The sequence below is a fragment of the Schistocerca gregaria genome, chromosome 1, assembly GCF_023897955.1.
Source record: "Schistocerca gregaria isolate iqSchGreg1 chromosome 1, iqSchGreg1.2, whole genome shotgun sequence".
NCBI lineage: Eukaryota > Metazoa > Arthropoda > Insecta > Orthoptera > Acrididae > Schistocerca > Schistocerca gregaria.
The window spans coordinates 557518070-557543116 of record NC_064920.1 but is presented as its reverse complement, the minus strand read 5'-3'; positions in this window follow the sequence as shown (position 1 = coordinate 557543116).

Sequence of the window (25047 nt, the reverse complement as noted above, 5' to 3'; positions counted from 1 at the left end):
TAAACAGAACCTCGTTATTTACGATGCTAACAGCCCGTGTCTTAGAGGCGTCTCTGTTTCAAAAGAGTAACGTTCTTTTCTTATTTGTTGTGCGACAAGCCCCTTCGCTGAGACCGTAAAGTTTTCTTTGTTTTTGCAGTGTCATTAGCCTCCAAAGCGGGATCCTCTCCTTGTTTCTGACATACAAGCTTTAAATCTGGTCTTCGTTACAGACTGTGTAACAAATGCAACTTAGCTTCTCTCCACCTCACATCGAGGAGTGAAGGTTAATCTTCTTGTCTACTGAAATCAAATTATGTTATGTGTCTAGCACTTCTCGTTTCAGAAGGAATTTCAACTGTCCACCTTTAGGTTAAAAGAGTGCCTATTATGCATTTGATGGTAAGTAGTACGGAATACTGGATGTAAGGTTAGGAAAATTGCAAAACAGAAAAGCTTTAAGTACAATGTCTTAATGAGTTACCTTCAGACAGGATTGCTTACATCATCCACAACATGGGCGGCCGGTGTACGATTCGTTGTCTACCTGAAGGTGCATTTTACGGTGTGTTCCATCTTGCTACTCTGTGTTATCAGACATGCTTCAAGTTGTGGAAATTACAGCACCCACAAGTTAATTTGTTGCATTATAACGCAAGTACATGAAATTAAAAAAATGAAAATATTGTAGAATTACATAAATTATGATAGCTGACTTTGAGATTGAGAATATACCACGGAAATGTAGTCAGAGCCTGTAAGCGCAGAGGTATGGAAACGAAGGGAGTTTCTGTATGTGAGAATCTACCTCTGTGCAGTTTCTATCATTATCCACAGAGTATCATCAAGCAGTAACCCAGATTGAGAAAAAGTCTTTCTGAAATATGACGAGTTTCCTGAATGTGGGATAGCTCCTCAGGCTTCAAGACTAACGTGATGTTGTGGATGCTCTGGTCGCAACAGAATTACTAACGCAAACCACAATAATTAGATTTTTTCCTTACACTGCTCAGTAACAAAAGCTGCTATTTTGCAGTTTCCATGATAATATGAGATCCTGCTGAAAAGTAATGTCTTCGAATTTTTATATAAAACTTTTGCAGATTTTTAAATAAAACAAATTTTATTCACATTATGCATCTTCATTCTTCACGTCTAAACATTTGTTTCTCAACGTAGTCACAATGGCAACGAACACATTTGTCCTAACGAGAAACCAGTTTTTTGATACCATCACTGTGGAATGTTTGGCTTTGTTAGCGTAGCCATAACATCATCTCTCCTTGCGCCGCTTCATTACAGTCAAAGTGAAGTAATCGAAGGTGTTCTTTAAGTTTTGGAGACAGATGAAAATCGGATGGGGTCAAGTCAGGATTACTTGGAGGACGATCAATGCCAGTGAGACCACGGCGTTGGATTCTTACAGATGTCGCAGAGCACGTCTGTGGTCTGACACTGTCAGGCTGGAGGAAAGAGTTCTACATGTGAGGACGCACTCTTCGAATCCGAAATTCGATTACAGCACGGTGTTCCTCACCCACCGAAGTACTTATGTTACACTCCACCATGATACACGCTGCAATGCGGAGCTGTCTAGAGCCAGAGGGTTGCAAATATTTACACAAGAAGAACAAATATGCAGAATCTAAATAACGTTTATTTTATTTAAAAATCTTTAAGAATTTTCACGCAAAAATTGGGAGGCATTACTTTTCAGCATACCCTCGTGCATGATTCAAACACAGTCACAAGTGTAGGAGACACTCAGCCTAAGAATATTACCTACTATTAGCTAACTAATCTGTGAAGCTGTCCACGTTTCACTCTCAGTCCAACACATCTGCAGTGTTTAGTAATGAAATCTGACATATTATCACATAAGCCAACTGTGCAACGAGTAACACACGGTTTCCAAACGCTGGCGCTGACAGCTCTTAAATCTTAATTATCGATGCTTTGATTCCAAAAGTATAGTTCTGACGCTAACATAAGCATGTCTATGCGACTGAAGAATCCTTGGGCTCACAAGAGACACCGACATAAAAATAACTGTCGCTGTAAAGGATTTGCTACAAGGACAGAGTGATATGTGAAACCTCCGTACCCATGAAAATTTAGTAGTTCGAGTTAGATAGGATAGCAGGAATGCACCCGAAACAAAGACAACAACCTACTGTCGGCAACACACTGTCTGCAGGCATCAGCGGAATAATAACAGGGGTGTGTGATCAGTCGATTAAAGCGACGTATTTTCTGGTTCCGTATAACAGTAGTCAGTCAGCACGTTCTCTACCTGTTAAAAACCTACCTGCCCTTACCTGGTCTTCAGTCGTTTTTTACACTGCGCTTCAACTGTTGTGACATAGTAGCTGCTTTCATAAGGCCAACAAACTCAGTAAGATGTTCGTTCATCATCAAATAAATAACACTTTACTCGGGTAAAAACAAATCACAGTGCTCGAACCTTTTGTTTGGTTTGGTGTACAGTAAAAACAAGGCAAACGCCAATATCCAATTTCCCCGCACCGCATTTCTCAGAGGAGCTACTAATACTGACTCACAAGTATAGTTTTAATCCTGAAAGTGAGAAAACGTTTTATCCAGTTTAACAGTTAAATCCACGTCAGTATGTGATCTATGGGAATAGTAATTAATGAAACAGATCAATTTATTTTGTATCTCTAAGTCCACGATGAGTTATGTAGCTGTAAATATTGATACTCATGAAGGTGGAACACTAAATCGGGGCTGAAACTAGAAAGTGAATTCACAGCAATTTATTTGCTTACATATACGATGTAATTATGGTTGCAAACAGTCCTATAATAATCTTATACTTTGTAATGTGGGATATATAACTATAAATTGAACTTAGCGCCGTTTGTCAGAAGATACGTATATTAGAAGACTAAATCCAAAGGTGAGAAATCCTTGCTGAACACAAAACCAGCTCTGAAGACGAAGGCGTCATGGGCATCAGTAAATAATGATACCATTGTCCACTTCATCACTGGTATACCGAGATAGTCGTCTTAAAAATATAAATACGTTATTCGTACGTATCAGAGTACCTACTGTGCATATATTAATAGTTAATATCAATGAAAACAAGTTCTCGTAGTAAATAAATTAATAAACAGCATATACAATCAGTAGTATATATATTTACCTTAAATTTAACTCACTTAGCAATTATCGCCACGCAGGACTTTCAGAACGAAACGACACAACTGTTACGGAACTGGCCAGACACTTCACACCTCATTCTCCAAGACCACAAAATTTTGACATCCTCTGTCGCAACGAAACTGGTCATCAGCGACTCTTCAACAGTACAGTGAGAAAGTCCACAATGAAATAATAAGTGGCGTCCTACTTACATTACAGTAAAAAAATATAGCTTCTCAGGATCAATCAAAGTCACTTCCTAACCAAATTGTTCATATTTTGTCTTTGATGCATAAGAAGAACGGTATTAAAACACTTATTGCGAGACTGAGGTGGAATGGCGATCTGATGGCTCCTACAGTAATAGCTTTCTAGTAACACAGCTTGAAATACACTCATCCTCCTAAATTAAGGATAATGCTGATAATGGTGAAACAACGCTCTGGTGGGCGGTTTGCGGGTTTAAATCACCTCGGGGTATGACAATGCGGTGCATTTGACCTGCGGTCGTCGCGCGGTGGCGCTGGCAGCAGTCCATATACGCAGAGGTCTGTTGGTGCATGTCAGAGAACGGCCAGCGAGTAAGTGTGCAGACGTTTCCAGACGTGCTAATCGTGACTGTATGATGAAAATGGCTCAAAGAACACATATTGATGACGTTATGAGGGGTAGAAACTAGGGCGACAAGAGGATGGTCTAACACAGCAGATCGTAGCACGGACCCTCCGTGTACCACGTAGTGGTTCAAATGGCCCTAAGCACTATGGGACTTAACAAGACCTAAGACAAAGACAGGCAGCGGCGCGTACGTCACGAAGGTAGTCCTGCGCTCGCTCGCTCGCTCTCTCAAATCAGCTGACAAACTACGTTTCTACATCTGTTAACTCGTAACTAGGCGTGTCCGTACAAACGAAAACTTAATCATCTACTGGTATCCGCTAATATGGAATCTTACTGTTATTAGTCCTATAATGATGGGAAGTCCATGGGCCTACTTACAATTTGTTACGGCTGTACTCGCGTACAATAAAATAAAATCATGCTAAAATGATTATCAGTTGCATAAGGCACCACTTCCATCATGTAATGAGTAATGTTAAGCAGGAGAGACTGCATGCTATAAACAAGCCGTTATACCATTAATATCGAGTATTGATCTTAAATTAAATTTTGCTGTAGTACTGTTAATCAGTAAGACTTTATAATACCAGATTACAGTGGAAGATGCAATTCTCGTTAGTACTTACACGACCAACTTCGAGTTAACAGGTTTAGAAACGCATTTTGTCGGCTGAGCTGAGCTGGCGAGCGAGTTCAGGACTACCTTCGTGACGTACGCGCCGTCCCCTGTCTTTCTCGTGGACCTCGGGGACTTAACATCTGACGTCATCAGTCCCCTAGAACTTAGAACTACTTAAGCCGAACTAACCGAAAGACATCACGCACATCCATGCCCGAGGCAGGGTTCGAACCTGCGTGCCGGCCGCGGTGGCCGAGCGGTTCTAAGCGCTTCAGTCCGGAACAGTGCGACTGCTATGGTTGCAGGTTCGAATCCTGCCTCGGGCATGGATATATGTGATGTCCTTCGGGTAGTTAGGTTTAAGTAGTTCTAAGTTCTAGGGGACTGATGGGGACTGATGACCTCAGATGATAAATCCCATAATGCTGAGAGGCATTTGAACCTCTTTTTTTCCCACATGTGTTTCGGGACGGTTTTCTCAACACCAATACCGTGGACTTACAGATCTGTGTCGTGTGTGTTCCCTATGTGCCTGTGCTCTATTAGCGATACTTTCGTGTAGTGCCACGTTGAGTGGCGCCACATCCTTAATGTGAGAGCATGAGTGTCATTTACGCAGATTCTATTTTCCTATATTTCACAATGTTGTATGACAGTATACAATTAAATAACAAAAGCAATTTCTTGGTCACACATTTTTCAGCCTTCATCAGAACCAACGAGTACAGCAGCGAGACATAGGCACCTTGTCAATAAATGACTTCTGTTCAACGAATTATTTGGATGCACTAGTCGTGCTTCTATCACCTATCAGGGACTGGGATGATTCCAACCGCCTATGTACAAGGTGGATGACCCCACAAACTGTGTCTTACTTTTAGTTTCGCTGACAGCACTCACTGCAGAACCCTCGCTCCGACGCAGGCATGGTTGACACTCATTTTTTCTGGATGTTCGGAGCCCTTCCACACTATAATTTTCAGAAACGTCTTGTCACGCTGTAAGGTGTCAGGCAAATCCAACACCTTCCATGAACACACTGACATAATAAGCAAATCTAGTAGTATGTCACATAGCACGGAATAAATCGTGACATTGAATTAACCAAAGTAATACAATTAACGAGTGAACAAATGGAATGCCACAGACTATCACAAGAAAGCCTAAATGCATGTCGTACCTTCCCACCGTGAGGCAGACGCAGTTCCGAGGGGAGAAACGAGGACAGAAGCCGAGAGCAGAACCGTGTTAAGCTAGAAGGCCCTACGATAATGGACGGAGTGGACACCCACGTTGCTAGCCTACCGCTAAGTCTACCACCCACACGTTTTAGCGTGAGGCTCTTTCGCGTCTCATGTACGTCAAGGACCAACCCCCAGCCCATGTTAAAAGATAGAGCTCTCCAGAAGAACAGTATAGATCTTACGATAACGCTAAAAGGACCACACCAGCTGCAGGTTTTAGCGTGAGACTTTTTAGCGTCTCTGTTACGTTGCAAACTTTAAAAACATTGCCCCACCACGAAAAGTATAACGTTTCTCATTGGATAGACAGAATTTTTATAGGCGGAGCTTAAGGTTAACATTGAGACTCTGATTGGTCAGATGAAAACATAGCCAGATAGTTTTTTCAAACTAACTTCGGTAAATTGTAGTAAGGAGAAGTTAGGAGGGTTGGTTCCAAGACGGCGAGCTGGATGACTGATGCGCCGGCCGCTGTCGCCCTGACGCTGCCTAAACACCGACAAGGTAATGAACGCACGCGATGCCGCATTTTTGAGTGCATAAGGCTTCACTCAGAACTGCAGAAGACTCATCTGTTACACCCCCTTTTTGCGTAATACTAGTGTCGATCGTCAATTAAAACTCATGGTGTTCACATTTGCCACTTGAAGTAAAAATCTGAAACGCGATAATTTTTCTGTTATATAGTTATTGAGAAGCCACATCAGCCACTGTAATTTTCGACAGGTTAGATAAGTAATTGAAGATAATTGAGGGTCACTATAGACCATTTTGATAGTTTTCTCTCTTGTGAAACTTAATTTAAAACTAGATTATAGATGTAATATGGCATAGGTCATCCTTCGATCCATTGTAGAACTTGGAAAACCACTCAGGGAATATTCGTTCACATTTTTGTTGAACGCAGTTGATTTTTACCATCCTGTATTGAAACATTTCCTTTTATCAATATTGCAATTTATAAACGATGTTTTGTGAGTAGAATAATATTATCAATGGTAAACTTAAATGCTTTTTCTTCGTTATTTTACCAACTAACTAAAAATAGGAAAGCCTTGAACCCTTTCCACTAAATTTAGTTAGTATTAAGATTCTTTTACAGGGAGTGCAGTGGAGCTGACGCTGAGATCATTTACTATTTGGTTATATCATCGCTAGTCTCACTGAACTCTTCTGAATTCTACATGTCATGTGTGGTCTGGCGTCTCCTTACCAGCAACAGGTCCCAGGTTCAAACTAGTTATTCCCTAAAAAACACACTCAGAGCGTCGTTGCGTGAAAGTGGCAGGGAGACACGATATAGAACAAACAGACACCATCATGAATGTTTAGAAAATGGCGACCCTGCCAGGATGGTAAAATACCATGACTGAATGTCGAAAAATATCCTGCTGAAAAATTTTCATAGTATTTTTTTTTCTAAAGTTATACATAGTCAAAAAGAGTAGCTGCATCGATAGATAGTAAAAATATTAAACAGAAATTAGTGTAGCAGAGACAATAGCATAATTAAGTAATGAATATTAAAAATTGTTAGACTTAAGTTTTCTCTCCAATGCAAGCGCGCAGGTGGCGGATACATCGTTGACAAGTTGGTTCTGCCCAACAAGTAAGTGAATGGATTGTCAGTCTTGGTAGTGTCAAGTCATGTGAACAAAAAGTTTATGAAACGCGTGAGATCGTATGAGCGCATGTTGACGCGAAGTAGGGCGCGTGAATTGCTTTTGAAAAAGAAAATAAGGGATTCGGAAAGATTAGCTATGGCAGATCGAGACCTTGACCCTATTGAGGTAGAGACCCAGCATGAAAATGGACAGAGAATAGAGGACAGTACAACAGACGATGCAGTATCACGAGAAATAGGACAGATAACGCACCATAACGAGGATTATGTACGTCGAGGCATAGAAAAACTAGGTCAGCATACTACAGAGGTGCAGGAGAGTAGAGAGGCAGTCGATGAGGATTCTAACTTACGTCTTGAATACGTAGAAGCCATAGTACAAGTAATCAGAGCTCCGTCATCAGAGAGTACAAGGAATGCGAGCAAAAACGTGTCACAGCACAGGTCAATGCATTCGGTTGCCAACCAACACTTGGGCGAAAACACAGAGCGTAGGACGTCGGAAGAAAACACAATAGGACCCACCAATCTAGCAGAATTATTACAACAAATTACGGAAACTATGAAAAGACAAAAGAATTTGCGAACCAAATTCAAATTCAGAATGCAGAAACCACGAGACAAATGCGTGAGATTAAAGAACGAAACAAAAAAATTCAGTTACACCTAAGTCATATTGAAGACGAGGCAAAAGAATCTCGAGAAGTGATAGGAAACTTAATAAAAGGTCATAATCAATTGAGAACAGACATTGCCAAGGTACAAGCGGACGTACAAACATTGCGTAATGACACTGAGGACGAGATCAAAACATTACGTAACAACACCCAGGGAGAAGTCAAGAAACTAAAGAAACAGATAAACGTAATTACTAGACAAGCAGCAGGTACAGCGCGTGAAATTGTTGAAAAATGTGTGCTACACAAACGTATCACAAAAGCAGCGCTGAAAAGTTATGATAGCCGCATAGTCAAAATAGAAGCGCAAACGAAGCGACAATTTCAGAAATTGCTAACAGAGTTGTTGCAAACCATTGAAGAGCGTAGTGAACAAGATCGAACAAGCACTGAGTCTGCAACTACATCCGTATCTGTAACAGCACCGGAAAAACAAGCAATTAAGGAAGACATTATGCATTTGCGATTCCAATCACAAGCGGAAAGTAGCATATGTGAAATCAGACAGCCTGCACCGTGGGTACGCGAAAGTTACAGTGGACAATATCCAATGGGTCTACCACAACCGGAAATAACGATGAGAGAAATGATCAGAAACAAAAGTGGCGAAGAATCGCGAATTTCATATGGAACTATGACGAAGTACGACAACGATCCTTTCCTCACAGTCAGAAAATTTCAACACTTTCGAGAAGGAAACTCATTACATCCACGAACTTTTATTGATCAGTTCCGAGTAGGATTACAAGAACACTGGACGCCAGCACACAAATTAGACTTTATATGTGCTCACATGTCAGGAACAGTCGCAGAAACCATGCAGAATGTTGCCGCGACATGCCGATCGTACGAAGATTTCAGAGAGAAGTTTCTCTCACGATATTGGTCCAGTGAAGCACAGAACAGAGTGAAGTACGAATTATTACAGAACCCATATTTTGAAAATTCAGGAGAGAAGAGTCCCGTGAAATTTTTCGAAGTAATGGCAAACAAAAATCAATGCTTAGATGTACCATAAAGTGACGGAGAGTTGATTAAATTATGCGCGATCAAGCTACCATTGAACTACCAGCAATCATTAGTAGGTCGCGGAGGCAATGACGTCGAAGCATTTAAAGGTATTCTAAGGGGACCAGAGTTCATATTTTCGGAAGACGGCGCAAGAAAAAGGAGAAGCGCACGTGAAAACGAAAGAAAAAGCAGTGGAATCCACAAGACACAGTACGAAGAAACAATAATTACGAACTACGTGATAACTTCGCACCAAGAAACGACAATAGATTTCAACAAAGAACTGGTTATGGATTTAGAAGAGAATATGGCAATAACTATAATTCACCCAGGAACGGCAACAACTATTACAGAGGGAATAACGACAACCGGAACGGGTACTGGAGAACACATAGACCGACAAATTATGAACAAAGAAACCACTATCAACAAGCTGAACAAGAAAAGAGAATGCATATAGAAGAGTCGGAAGTAAGACCACCAAACCCCGATAATCGTTCGATTTGACAGCTAAGCGCCCATGCCAAAGAGGATGACGCACCGACCCAGGAACATTGCAGCACCTTGAACAGAGAAGTAAAAATCTTATCACGAGAAGAGAAGAAGGAAGAAACAATTCCGCAAGGACCAGATGAAAACGAAGACAAGAAAATAACACTATCGTGTTGGGACGAAATTAATTGGGAGAATACTGACGAGGAAGGTGAATTACCAGTGGCATGCACAAAGAATGTAGGAGGAAAGGACGAAGTAATGAGTATTGCAGAGCTTTTTGATATGGAAACCAGGGAAAGCGAATTCAATGAGGATAATGCGCAGTCGACAGAAGTTGAAAATAAGTTACAAGTGTGCACACAACCCAACGTATATAATGAAGGAAGTTATGAAGCGATAATTAGAGCATTTAGATGCGATTATGTGGAAGTAGCGAAGAAGGAGAAGATAGATGAGGATGAGGAAAAAGTAGAGGATGTAGAAGAAAGCGTAAATGAAGGAAGAAATAGAGAAGAGGAAATAAAAGAGAGAGAAGGAGCAGTCGAAGCTTATCCTACAGAAAGTTCGAATTCACAAGGGAAATTCCTAAAAAGACTCATGTATGATTCAGTGGAGGATTCGTTGATGCAAGAGGAAGAAGAACAGAACCAACCCTTTCAAATTCAACCAATTGTGAAGGCCATGGTAAAGAATATCCCAGTCAATATTGTAATTGATAGCGGAAGTGAACTGACTGCGATCTCAGAAAATTTATTCATGCAGTGTAATGCCAATGAGGAATTACCAGTTCTGAAAACATGTAAGATTAAAGTAAGAGGTCCTATTAGAAACAATGCTGCGGAAGTTACGAGACCAACAATGTTAACTCTTTCGTGCCAAGGTCAAAAGATCGAAGCCAACTTCGTGATTATACCTAAACTAACTGTAGATTTGATTATAGTTGCAGATTTTTTAAATGAGAGATGAGCGATAATAGATATGTGCAAAGGTAGCGTAACATTCGGGAATGTCACACTTCTCTTTGAGCAAAAGCTAAAATTAGAAGAAATACTTGTTATAAACAAACAATTAAGAATGACTTGAGATAAAGAGGATGAAGAATTAGAATGGTATGCACAAAAGGGTGAATCGCCTCAACTTATGTTAGAAGTCCATAAAGAAATCGTTGAAAAATTACAAGAAGTTCACGGTATTTCGGAACACAGTAAAAGAGAATTAGAGGGTATTTTACGAGATAAAACAGAGGTATTTTTACCTAAGACTGGCAGTATTAAGCACTTTCAGTACAAGTTTGAAGATTAATTTTATTACTTGGTAAATAATCAGCACAATATTTCAAGATTATGTTGCAGATACGATCATCAGTAGAAAGAAGAATGAAGAGAGAGGAAGGTGGGAAAAAGAAAGTAGTTTCAATAATAACACCAATAGTACGATAGATTAAGTGAAGGGATAAAGCGTAGATAGTCTAACAGCATGAAATACTAAAATGCTATACACCAGGACACTACACAAAAATAAAAAACGAATTTGAGAATTCTTGAGTAGACGTTAAGACTCCAAATATCTTAGAACTGTAACATGGAAAGGGCGCCGAAATTTGTAAAGCTTTTTAAGAAGGCGTATAACAAGTAGGTACTAGATATATGTTAGATGATTAAAGCTTTTTGTAAGAACCATTGTAAAAACTCCAGCAAGGAAGAGATGCAACGACCCACAAGTTGCAACGTGAGAAGTATCAAGAAAGAAAAGGACGTAATTAGCAAGACACGATTCCTACATAGCAGGAGCGTCGAGAGAAGGGAAAGCACAGCGAAACTAACAGAAGGCCCTGGTAGAGAAGGTGGGCAATAAATTTGCCCGCTAGGTGGAACCTTGCTGGGATGGAACACCGAGCCGCACAGTGACAGACCCCTGCTGAGACACGGCGGGTCGGCGCTGGGACGGCAAACGCCAAAAGGGTCTTTGAGCCCCGAATGAACGGAGCGACCAAAAAACGGCCCGACGAGAAGACCGCTTAGGCAAGCCACCGCTGGCAAAAAATATGTGTAAAAGTCACACTACTGCTATTAAACAGCATGCTGATGCATGAAACTGAAGAAAAACTTCCCCAAAGTAAAAATGACGTGCCCAAACAATTTATCAAACTGTTACTAGGAGGAGAGCTTCAAAGCGACTAGTTATCAATAAATATTTCCATACCCTGCCCAGAGAAGAACCAAGAAGCAAGTATGAAGCAGAGAAAAAGCAGGAAGAACAGAAGTTGAAGATTCGCAAGACTGAGACCAAGAAAGAAGATGGTTGAAGAATAGTCGACATACCTCCCAAATCCCTATCCTATTGTAAACTAGTCGTCTGCGAAGTATTACAACGAAAAACGACCGCATTCAGCGACACATAACGATGACGTTCGTGCATACAAAGCCAGTAAACCACGAGATTCTCCACTTACAGCTTCATTCCATTAAGGGACCTCCACAACAGCAAGACACACTTGCAAAGCCATCAAGGAACGACGAACGAAGCTGTACATCAAATACTTGCCCACATCCATCTCGCTCAAGTCCATCACCTTCGTGCAAAACATGCTTAAACATTCACAAGATTGTGTGAATGTGTGAAATAAAATTATGCGATGTAGGAATTGTGCAAAAGAAACGTGTGAAAACTAAATAAGTTAAGCACACCAGACAGCTAATAAACTACAAAATAACAGTCATTGACTATGGACTTAAATAAAGAATAGACTATCGATAAAAATAAGTCATTAGTTCTGAAATGTACAGTATACGTATAAAGAAACAATAGGCCACTTATTTTCTCCTCATCAAAATAAAAGAATAACTATGTTTTACTTATTTTCTCCTTATAAAAACAAAGAATGAAAAATTATCTTGTTGGATGTTTTCCATTTTTTTAAACATTTGTACCATTTATTAGGATTATATCTCAATACTTGTGTATGTATATTTGTTTGTCAAAGCCATTCTAGGAAATAATTCTGATTTATTAGTGTAACAATGTTGAAATGAGTGTCTAGAAACAAAAACATTTTTACTTGTACATGATATTTAGAAAATGTGTTAGGAATAGATTTTACTCAATTACTACATTTATAAAAAAAGTATTTCTAAGAAAATCGATGTGAAAGACACCTCACTTTCGAAACAAACTTCTTAAAAAACAAACTTCACACTTAAATAAAGAAAGAAAATAATTAAAAATTAATAATAGCATAAAAATATTCTTCTCTTGTCATTTTTAATTATAATGTGGAAGAATATAAAAATAGAAACTAGTAATACAAACTAGCATAGAACAGAATAACGTGGCTGAACAGTAGGCAACAAATTTACACACCGGAATAATTTTTGACGACTTAGACAACGATTCAATCATTGCCAAAATTCAGTGAAAAATTAAGTTCGAAGAGTGGTGATATGTAAGGTGTCAGGCAAATCCAACACCTTCCAAGAAAACCCTGACATAATAAGCAAATCTAGTAGTATGTCACACAGCTCCGAATAATTCGTGACATTAAATTAACCAAAGTTATACAAGTAATGAGTGAGCAAATGGAATGCCACAGACTAACACAAGAAAGCCTAAATGCATGTCGTACCTTTCCACCGTGAGGCAGACACAGTTCCGAGGGGAGAAACGAGGACAGAAGCCGAGAGCAGAACCGTCTTAAGCTAGAAGGCCCTACGATAACGGACGGAGTGGACACCTACGTCACTAGCCTACTGCTAAGTCTACCACCCACACGTTTTAGCGTGAGGCTTTTTCGCGTCTCAGGTATGTCAAGGACCACCCCCCAGCCCATGTTAAAAGCTAGAGCCCTCCAGAAGAACAGTATAGATCTTTGGATAACGCTAAAAGGACTACACTAGCTGAAGGTTTAGCGTGAGACTTTTTAGCGTCTCTGTTACGTTGCAAACTTTAAAAACATTGTCCCACCACGAAAAGTATAACTATTCTCATTGGATAGACAGAATTTTTGTAGGTGGAGCTTAAGGTTAACATTGAGACCCTGATTGGTCAGATTACAACATAGCCAGATAGTTTTTTTAAACTAACTTCGATAAATTGTAGTAAGGAGAAGTTAGGAGGGTTGGTTCCGAAACGGCGAGCTGGATGGCTGGTGCGCCGGCAGCTGTCGCCCTGACGCTGCCTAAACACCGACAAGGTAATGAACGCACGCGATGCAATATTTTTGAGCGTATAAGGCTTCACTCAGAACTGCAGAAGACTCATCTGTTACACCCCCTTTTTGCGTAATACTAGTGTCGATCGTCCATTAAAACTGATGGTGTTAACATTTGCCACTTGAAGTAAAAATCTGAAACGCGATAATTTTTCTGTTATATAGTTATTGAGAAGCCACATCAGCCACTGTAATTTACGACAGGTTAGATAAGTAATTGAAGATAATTGAGGGTCACTGTAGACCATTTTGATAGTTTTCTCTTTTGTGAAACTTAATTTAAAACTAGATTATAGATGTAATATGGCATAGGTCATCCTTCGATCCATTGTAGAACTTGGAAAACCACTCAGGGAATATTCGTTCACATTTTTGTTGAACGCAGTTGATTTTTACCATCCTGTATTGAAACATTTCCTTTTATCAATATTGCAATTTATAAACGATGTTTTGTGAGTAGAATAATATTATCAATGGTAAACTTAAATGCTTTTTCTTCGTTATTTTACCAACTAACTAAAAATAGGAAAGCCTTGAACCCTTTCCACTAAATTTAGTTAATATTAAGATTCTTTTACAGGGAGTGCAGTGGAGCTGACGCTGAGATCATTTACTATTTGGTTATATCATCGCTAGTCTCACTGAACTCTTCTGAATTCTACATGTCATGTGTGGTCTGGCGTCTCCTTACCAGCAACAGGTCCCAGGTTCAAACTAGTTAATTCCCTAAAAAACACGCTCAGAGCGTCGTTGCGCGAAAGTGGCAGGGAGACACGATATAGAACAAACAGACACCACCATGAATGTTTAGAACGCGCACCAGCAAAATCTGTTGTTTGCACTCTATTCAAATGTCTATAGACGAAAAGATCAGGTTAATACCTAGGTGATACCAATCAATACTAAATTATTAAACAGTGCAAATCTTGAAAATATATAGCACTGTCTTTCGTTCTTCAACTGCTTACTACCACGCCACAATCTTTGGTCAGAATGTCTTTAACCCTTAACTCACGAGGTGCGAAAATTTTCCAACTCGCTCTCCGAGGCCAGTTGTGGAGGAATACTTCTGTACTCCCCATACCCTCCTTAAAGTTCAAAGCCTACCATGTTTTGTTGTCGGTTGCGATATCGCCTTCTATGTTTACTGTTAACCCGTGTTATTGATAGCTGTTGGAGTCTCTAGTCCGGTATCGTATAGCTTAAAATGTTTTTACACGGAAGTGTCATTTTTAACTTTTCCGAGTTTGATGAAATTGTTAGTCGGACTATAGAGGAAGGTGTCAGTGGTACAGATCATGAAATGAACGAAAAATACTATGATTTTACATTTGTCAGTGATCACAGTTCTGCTACCGAACAAGAGTATCATTCAGAGGAACAATTTCAGGAAAGTTGCAGCGGGGATCTATCTGTTTCTTCAAAGAAACCCAGTGTCTGTTAAATTCGAATATTTTGTGAGTGGCGATAAAAAAGTGGTTCCCAGCAATGAATCAATTTGCAAGACTTTCTTTTCGTACCAGTTCGGTGGAATTCTTATGCGCAAATGTAAACCCTGGAATTTAGTTTTATTTGGAAATTTATTTGCTACAGAATGTAAAAGTCGGTATTCTAACAGTCTATATATGTGTACTATTTAAAAGAACCACACAAAAATATTTGCTTTTGTGTGATATATAGTAAAATGCTGCAGGCTTTCATTAGTGCAATAAGATAAATAAGAATAATTTAAACAACACTGAAGTAATTAAAAATGAACGTCATATAGCTTAAATCAAACTTCTCAAATGATTTTTGTCTTAAATCTCGGTTTAAACGTAGGAGACCCAGAGATCCGACCTCCTGGTATACGTTACAGAAAAATTACCTCGTGAATTAGGAGTTAACAAAAGTAAAGGGAAGTAGCTTGGAAACACCGTAGAGCGTTGTTTTAACAGTAGCAGGTCAGTAAACACTAGGGTGGATCACAGTAACACTGGCATGGACTGGAGAGCGAGGATAGCCGAGCTGGATGTTAAATGGCTCTGCAGAGCCGGAAGCATATAGCAAGTTGGGCTGTATCACCATACCTAGACTAGTCTATTGAGCTGGTAATGCGACTAGGCACCGTACTCTAGCGACACAAATGTGTACTGGAGGTATCTGAATGTCTGGTTTTAACTAAGGGATCACTTATCGTCATCGGAAGCCAGCAGTACCACCACGACGCCTGAGCAAGGCTGGAAAGCTGGACGACTGGGCTCTGACAGTTGCAGCCATGTGTTTGAGACCGGGTTGTGCCTGTTGGCTACACTTAGTAAGTCCTTCACGGAACTTGTTGTTTCAGCCCTGCCGCTCTGCCATCTGCATCTGAAGTCTCCAGCGCTGAGTTCCTACCGAGACTCGGCGCCATGAAGCCCGGTGTTGGCCGACTTCTGCCTGAGGACAGCGGTTGGCGTACCGTGCAGGCTCTTTATGTCGCCACCAGCGCTGTTTAGGAAGCGAGGCGCCGTCTCCTGAGGACACCATCACACCGTAACACGTCGCACCACTGACATCTACATCAACATCTACATCCATACTTCGCAAGCCACCTGACGGTGTGTGGCGGAGGGTACCCTGAGTACCTCTATCGGTTCTCCCTTCTATTCCAGTCTCGCACTGTACGTGGAAAGAAGGATTGTCGGCATGCTTCTGTGTGGGCTATAATCTCTCTGATTTTATCCTCATGGTCTCTTCGCGAGATATACGTAGGAGGGAGCAATATACTTCTTGACTCTTCGGTGAAAGTATGTTCTCGAAACTTCAACAAAAGCCCGTACCGAGCTACTGAGCGTCTCTCCTGCAGAGTCTTCCACTGAAGTTTATCTATCATCTCCGTAACGCTTTCGCGATTACTAAATGATCCTGTAACGAAGCGCGCTGCTCTCCGTTGGATCTTCTCTATCTCTTCTATCAACCCTATCTGGTGCGGATCCCACACTGCTGAGCAGTATTCAAGCAGTGGGCGAACAACGGTACTGTAACCTACTTCCTTTGTTGTCGGATTGCATTTGCTGGTGGCCTGCAGACGGTGCCGGTCTCAGCAGTGCCAACTACCGGCTCTGCTGCTGCGGCAGGTGAAAGTCGGTGCCCGTGCAGGGCCCAGTTATGGTCTGCGAGGAGAGGCGTGCCTGTCTCTCTACACGGTGTATCAAGATCCAGGCTCCACTCATTCACCCCCCGTGTGTCCAGCGTGCTACAACTGTCTCAGCTACTAAACGTTTATAAAATAAGTGTGGTGAGTGAGACGGCTTATCACTGCCGCGTCTCATAATGAATGCTTAAGTGGGACATCAGATGTTTTTCATCATCTCAGGGTATCTACAGTTTCAGAATGCATTGTTAGTCTGCTTTTGAGCACATATCGAACGACGTGTGAAACCTGCAACATGAGTCTCACACCTAGCAGGTCAGCTGACTACCTTTCCACGTGCTCCTTACATGGTAGCCCGTTATTCACTCACTTACCTGTCTTGAAGGATCCACAATGGGTGAAATGTACAATTCCCATGAAAAAGGCGTAGCTTCAATGCAGTCTCATTCATATTTTCATTCCCTTTGTCAGTTGTTGCAGAGGACAGCACTTGAATTAATTGTGATCACTTAATATGATTTTGTTTTTCAAAATTATCAGAATACATAACATTCAAAGCATGTAATGACCTAAACGGTCAAAATCAATAGCTTTCAGTAGAATTTGTTACAAATTTCCTGCAAATTATACTTTACAAAGAATCACCTGAGGTTCCACTAAGTACTATGCGCTGCCTGCATGCATTTCAGGACTCACTTAAACACCATTTACGGGTGGATAATAGCCGAAACTCGCGGGGTAGCCGAAACTCGCGGGGTAGCTGAGCGGTTCAAAAAATGGTTCAAATGGCTCTGAGCACTATGGGACTTAACTGCTGAGGTCATCAGTGCTCTAGAACTTAGAACTACTTAAACCTCACTAACCTAAGGACATCACACACATCCATGCCCGAGGCAGGATTCGAACCTGCGACCGTAGCGGCCACGTGCCTAGAACCGCTCGGCCACATCGGCCGGCTGGTAGCCGAGCGGTCAGGGGCGCCTTGTCACGGTTCGTGCGGCTCCCTCCCTCAGAGGTTCGAGACCCTCAGGCATGGGTGTGTGTGTTGTCCTTAGCGTAAGTTACTTTAATTTAGATTAAGTAGTGTGTAAGCTTAAGGACCGATGACCTCAGCAGTTTGGTCCCATAAGCTCTTACCACAAATTTCCAATTTGGACAGTTTCGTTGGGGTTACAGTCTAGTGTGGTATTGTGGCATGTATAAAATATTCTTAAATCTCTCATTACGGGGCTGTAGCCATTTTACATAGAATTTATTATTATCAACTATAGGGATTTAATGCAAACTCTTTCATGTTTACGTTCTACAGAGTATATCATAGTTAACAACGAAAACTGTCACGGGTGAAATTAATAGTAAAAGCAAGTAGTTCCAGTAAACATGGATCTACAAAAGAGCCGTTTGCGAGCTAACTGCGATGGTGTGGTTATGAATCGCCACTGATTTCGGATGAAAAATTGTACCTATTAGTGCAAATCTATTTGAAGAATGCCGTGATTTATCGCCAAGACTGCCGATAAAACGTCTATATTGAACAAGAAGTTTCGGTCCACTGACGATCATCGGGTTCAAAAAATATTTTCAACATCATACCAGGCAATAAAATCAACGGCGTCAAATAATAAAATCCATAAATTCGTCACCGATTTCAAAAAGTAATTTAAGTTACACCGTCAATCATTTTTCATAGAAATAACTACAGCGTAATTTATACAACTAACTGATCAGGAAAGAAACGATAGATTTTATTATTTCACGTATTTGATTTAATCGCCTATCATGATGCTGTTAATATTTCAAGAACCTGTTGATGTCTGTGGACCGAAATTGGTTATTTAATAAAAACTTTTTTCAGCGGCTCTTCGCAGTAAATTGTAAACTTTTCAAATATTTACGAGATGTGGGATACCTCCTCCTTAAAACAAATGTGTTGAAAATAGAATCTTCTCGATTAAGCCACCAGTTGGTATGAAATTTTATCCAAGAGATAGAATACAGGTTCAGTACATTACATGTTACAACTGGCTGTACACCCGTGGCTTTTGGAGGAGGCGTTCCACGAGTCGTCCTGGCTCAGATCCGCTCAGGGAGTTAACACTTCTTTCACTGTCCTCTGAATCGTTTCAGAAACTGCATAATTCTCTGCTCCTGTAGCTACACAGTATTAAACCGCGGTGCACGCGCCTACACACTCGACGTCAGTACACGCTGCTGGTCTCACAGGCCCTTAAAGATTTCATCGCTTTTAATTTGCGTTAGTATTGTGAAGCGAAGTGTTGGTAAATGAATAATTTTCATACAGCTATGTAACAGAAAATTTTTATATTTTGGTGACAAGAATTGATACAACACGAAGATATAGAACCACACATTCAGTGGTATATATTGTCGATACAGCCTTGGAACAAAGTAACAATGTTCAAGGCAAACGTACCTCTTGCAGGTTTTACAAACGAACCTGCTTTTTCTGTTTTTGCTTTTGCAGTCCACAACCCGTCCTTGTGAGCTCGCAGTTCATTCAAAAAATGGTTCAAATGGCTCTGAGCACTATGGGACTCAACTGCTGTGGTCATTAGTCCCCTAGAACTTAGAACTACTTAAACCTAACTAACCTAAGGACATCACACACATCCATGCCCGAGGCAGGATTCGAACCTGCGACCGTAGCAGTCGCACGGTTCCGGACTGCGCGCCTAGAACCGCGAGACCACCGCGGCCGGCGCAGTTCATTCCAAGTCAGAGCTTTTCAAACCACAAAGCTCTCCAGATGTCTAGTTACCTTTTTTGACAAAGCTTTTGACGTTGCCCTTTGCTGAAGATGACTTAGCGCAAAAGAAAGCTGCCTCAAGAATTCGCTTCTCTCAATTGTTCGTTCTGATTTGTGTTAAAAATAATAACGACATTTAGGGCTGCTGTATTCATGGTGCTATAAAATACAACCACTGGCTAGGTTCGGGTATTTCTAGCTGTATTATGTATTGTACTCATCTGTCTGTCACGTCCGCTTCACTCTCAGGACGGTTACATAATGTGACAATTTCTGTACTTTTTTTTTTAATCATTCGTGTAGTTTCATCAATATTTCCATTGTCTGCTTCTTAGACAAACATAAATCTCATTCTTTTTTTTTTTTTGTTCCATAACAGATTTCAGCTATCAGTCGTCCTTTGGAATTTGTATTGGAAGATCGAGATTTCAGCTAGAAACTAGTCATTCTCAAGGCACTATCATTTTTTGTCAGTGCATGTAATGCCTGTTGGTCGGGATTTCTCCACAGTTCATTGAGTATTCATAGCTGAAATCTATTATTTACAATCAAAATAACGGTCACTGCGTGCAACAGCCTCTGAATAGAAGGTAACCTGATAACGTCATTTTATTTCGCGCCAGAACATAAGAGAGTAAGGTAAAGTTTGCCTGAAGTTGACCTATATATAACTCTTCTTAGTGTCAGTAAATCTCAAGCTAACTTGTCTCTTATTCTTCCTCAGACTAGCAACGATGATCGTTTTCTGTGTGACAAGGGCATTTGCTTGCTCTTAACTTGTATAATGATTGGGAGAGATTGGGAGAGATTGGCGTGTTGTCCTATCTGTTTAGATCTTCCGGCTGTTGCCCAATATAGAACTCCATGTTGAATCTACTGCTGCAAAAATCTTTGTTTCATACTCGTTTGGCTCATTTGGCATGTACTCGTGGCATTTACATCTTCCGCAGAATACTTAAAGTTGTTCGTCAACTATCACATATTGAAGAACTGTATAAGCCCTATGAAAGGTTTCAGTAATTAGACTGAAACCTTCCAGAATGAGATTTAAAAAAAATGGCTCTGAGCGCTATGGGACTTAACATCTTAGGTCATCAGTCCCCAAGAACTTAGAACTAGTTAAACCTAACTAACCTAAGGACATCACACACATCCATGCCCGAGGCAGGATTGGAACTTGCCACCGTAGCGGTAGCGCGGTTCCAGACTGAAGCGCCTAGAACCGCAAGGCAACTACGGCAGGCTGAGATTTTCACTCTGCAGTGGAGTGTGCGCTGATATGAAACTTCCTGGAAGATTAAACCTGTGTGCCGGACCGAGACTCCAACTAGGGACCTTTGCCTTTCGCGGGGAAGTGATCTACCATCTGAGCCACCCAAGCCCGCGAAAGGCAAAGGTCCCGAGTTCGAGTCTCGGTCCAGCACACAGTTTTAATCTGCCAGGAAGTCTCATTTCAGTGCACACTCCGCTGCAGAGCAAAATTCTCATTCTGGAAACATCCCCCAGGCTAGTTCAGCAAGGTTCGCAGGAGAGCTTCTGCTAAGTTCGGAAGGTAGGAGACGAGGTACTGACAGAAGTAAAGCTGTGAGGACGAGGCGTGAGTCGTGCTTGGGTATCTTAGACGGTAGAGCACTTGCCCGCCAAAGATAAAGGTCCTGAGTTCGAGACTCGGTCCGGCATAGAGTTTTAATCTGCCAGGAAGTTTCAAGACTGAAAACTTGTCTTATCGCCGCCATATGATCTGTTTCTCTCACGTCTTGTCTCTTTATTGTCGAGTATGAGGCTCCAAACCAGAGAACCAAAGCTGTTTATGTCCGTGGTGAAATAAAACATTTCAAACCATGTGCCATCTGTTGTAAGCTCAGCCGACGGGCAGGCATTACACCAACAATCCCAGTAATGGCTTCATTCCCCCTTCATTTCTCTCCCTAGAAAAATTCGAGAGGACCCTTTGAGCGTACGTATTAGCACAGTTAAACAAAAAACAGTTTCCAACACTGTAGAGGATATATAGCACTCTCTTCAGTAGTTTCACAACCGATAAATAAGTTATGACTTCATGTGAAAGTGTGGGCAGGTTCTTTGGCGGTGCACGTGACTTCCATACTGTTCCGTCTTTGCCGTCAACTATTGTACTATGTGCACTACAGTTTCTCCTGTTATGTCACTTGATGCTTCTTGTCCGACGTCGAGATCATTTTTACATTCTGGATCGAGGATTTCTTCCAAATCCAAATCTCTATCTTCGGAATCATCAGCTTCACTTTCAGCCAGCACTTGCTCAGTCAACTACCTCGTGAGAATATAACATGATGCAGTTACAGTAGTTACAAAATAAAACAAGGTATGAAGCAAGAGACCGTCTGTTCTAATACTAAACCAGTACTGCATCCATACGCGCTCAGGTATAAACTAAGCGGAACTAATAATAAACTGTACGAGTCTGGTCCACGATACCCTAGAACTGTTTGTTGTGAGCTAACGGGAAGTGATATTGTCAAAATACCAGGTACACCATACCAAATGACTCTTATCAGAGTCTCTGAAGGTTACGAAAAAAGAAGACACTGCAGTAATGAGAAAAAGTCTCCGTGATCGCACAGACCACCTACTTGTACTTACAGGTTAACGAGTGTTTTGTATACTTTACGCCTGACGCGCTCCAGACAGAATAATCCAGAGGACTGTAGTCAGATGAGCTCGAGGTAAAGCAACTGCTCGGCATTTTCTTCTTCAGTCCTATTAGCGCGTTAATTGCCGTCTTTCGTCAGCAGCAGTGCGTCTACCACACTCCCTAACTATATGCCATGCATGACATCTGAGCCTATTGAGATGGGGACATAATGTAAAAGTTTACATTTCGAATACGTTTGTACTAAATAGAACGATATGTGATACTGAAGTCGGTGACGGCTAGAAACCAAGCATTTGCATTTCACTCGTAAACGGCTCGCTTTAGGACAAATTTTTCCAGTTTTTTAATTTTTTTTTCTTTTTCTTTTGCTATAGTTTCATGAATGCTAGTTCCCGGCATTAATTAGGCCACCCTGAGATGTGGTCGTTTCCCGCCACCACTTTCAGCCATAAGACTCAAAGCCACCTAGTGCAGGCAAGAGTACAAATATCGCTGGAATGAGAATTCGGATACTCAGACCGAGAACTCTATCCCTAACATCTCTTGCAGGTCAAGTCACGTGATTCTGGGATGGGTTCATTTTAGCCCGTCTGGTGCGTCTTATTACTTCGTTGCTACAGACAAACCGACTGCAGAAATACTGTGAAACTGTATGCCTATTTACAGAAATCTTAACAGTTTGATACCTAGAACTGAAGTTGGCTTAAAGATGTGAAGAGCAATTATATTTTGCTTTTTCACCACAGTATCGTAGCTCAGATTACGTTTTTTTCTTTTTTTCACTTGTTCATATTGTCGAATCTCTGTTCTAATTAATTACGTTACAATGATGCTGTAGACGGCGCCGAATTGTCAGGAAAAAGCAACACATTTGGAACAATAAAACTGTTACAATAAATACGCTAAGCGATTTGCACCTCTTGCGTGTCCATTATTATTTTCACTTTTTCTTCATTTACACTTCTGCTTTTTACAGATAAATAAAATACAAAACATTATTTCGCAGTCTAGTCACAGAAGTAGAACCGTACACTACGCAAAGAAATACAAGCTCGAATTTCGTAATAGTCGACAACATTTTTTAGGTTTTCTGTTGCACTGATTCATATTGTCGAATCTGTTGTAATTAATTACCTTACAGTGACACTGTATAGGGAACTGTCTCATGCAGAAATACTTAGCACACAAGTTTTGCAAAATCAGACATAAAGTCTGATGGGATACCGCAATCACTTGTTATACAATGTTACTTATAATCCCTCCTGATAGCAAAAATGTTTATTCACAGCAACCTTCACATGCTGCGTCACATGTGACGCAGCTTGTGAAGATTGCTGTGTGTGGACGGGTTACCCCTGCAACCGAAATTGCAGATCTGAAGATGGTTCTAGAGGAACCGAAACCGGTCATGTGAACCAACATTTATGCAATCAAGACGGATTATAGGTAACAATGCATACAAGTGTTTGAGAAATTGCATAACTGGACGAAATTATACTGTCATGAATAAATATTATATGCCCGTGAACATAGCATTAATTTGGAGTACACACTGGCATCAATATGTAGAGTACACACTGACTGGCAGTTTACTCGAATACACTTGCAGATTTATCTAGCACTTGGCTTTGAAACACACGGCAATAAAATCGCATAAATTATCTCTAAAAATCTTTATAATACTGTGTTCAATATTTTTCAACTTATAAAGTGCCTTTTGTCAATACAACATTTACAATTATTCATTTATTGTATATGCCTATGGTCTCCAATATATGAATTTCTCTTTACGTCCGTTGCAACGACAACACAGAAGCACAGCAGCTAGTAAAACTCAGACGTTCAGAAACGTACATAAAACCAGACAAACACGTGTAACATTAAAGTGTTGATTTGCCCGCAAACAGTAAACAAGTAGTGTCGTCCTAGCATCAAGTGACTAGCCCAGTGCGATACTGAGAACATGCGTACTAGACTACGCTCTATAATTGCAACCGGTGAGTCACAGGAGGGCCCGTCTTTTGCGCCCTCCACGCGAAATTTACATGAAATTACTCCTGCCTGCTTGTACAAATTGAGAAACATTAATTTCACCGAGTGATGAGCCTGGTCGCGTCAGTCTATGGACGTCTAAGTGATCAATGATAAGCTAAACAACCTTTTTAGCTTCACTAATATGAAAGACATTTACAGATGCTGTGAACTTCTTTAAATACCTAGTCCTATCTTTGGAAAAAAAAACGGGTATTGTGCTGCGGACATGAGTATATGAAATTTCATAATTTAACGTCGTGTAACTCTAAATGTATGTAAGCTAAATGAATAAGAAATAGAGTAATACAACGTCTGTTGTTCAGGAGCCCAGTTTTATTCCGTACGTGCCGACATTTCGTTTTTCTTTCGAGCCGCTGAGAGATGGACATCGTTGAGTACATTCTTCTCAAAAGTAAACTGCTGTAACAGTTGGGAAGTAGACTCCGGTAAACGACGCCCAGAAAGGAAGACCGAGGGCCGTATGCGGCTGCTGATGGATGAGGTCAATCTGTCTTCGGCTGTTTACGAGTTCTGTGGCCGCTCGGAGAAACCTAAAGAAGAGGGAAAAAACTATCAGCGGTAAGTTTAACTGCCAGAAACTCAGAATGCTATTACATTCTATGCAGCTCGTCCGCAGGTTCTGTTCGCTATCATACAGTGGTAGTTATGCTCCAGGAGAACAAGCGACACTTTGAAACCTCCCTACAGGTGAAACACAGCAAACTGTAATTACGATAGCTTGAAAACAGAATACGCAGATGACTACACAGATTTTGTTTTCTTGTATTTCCGAAAGTTGTATGACAATATACAGTTACATAACAAAAACAATTTCTTGATCACACCTTTTT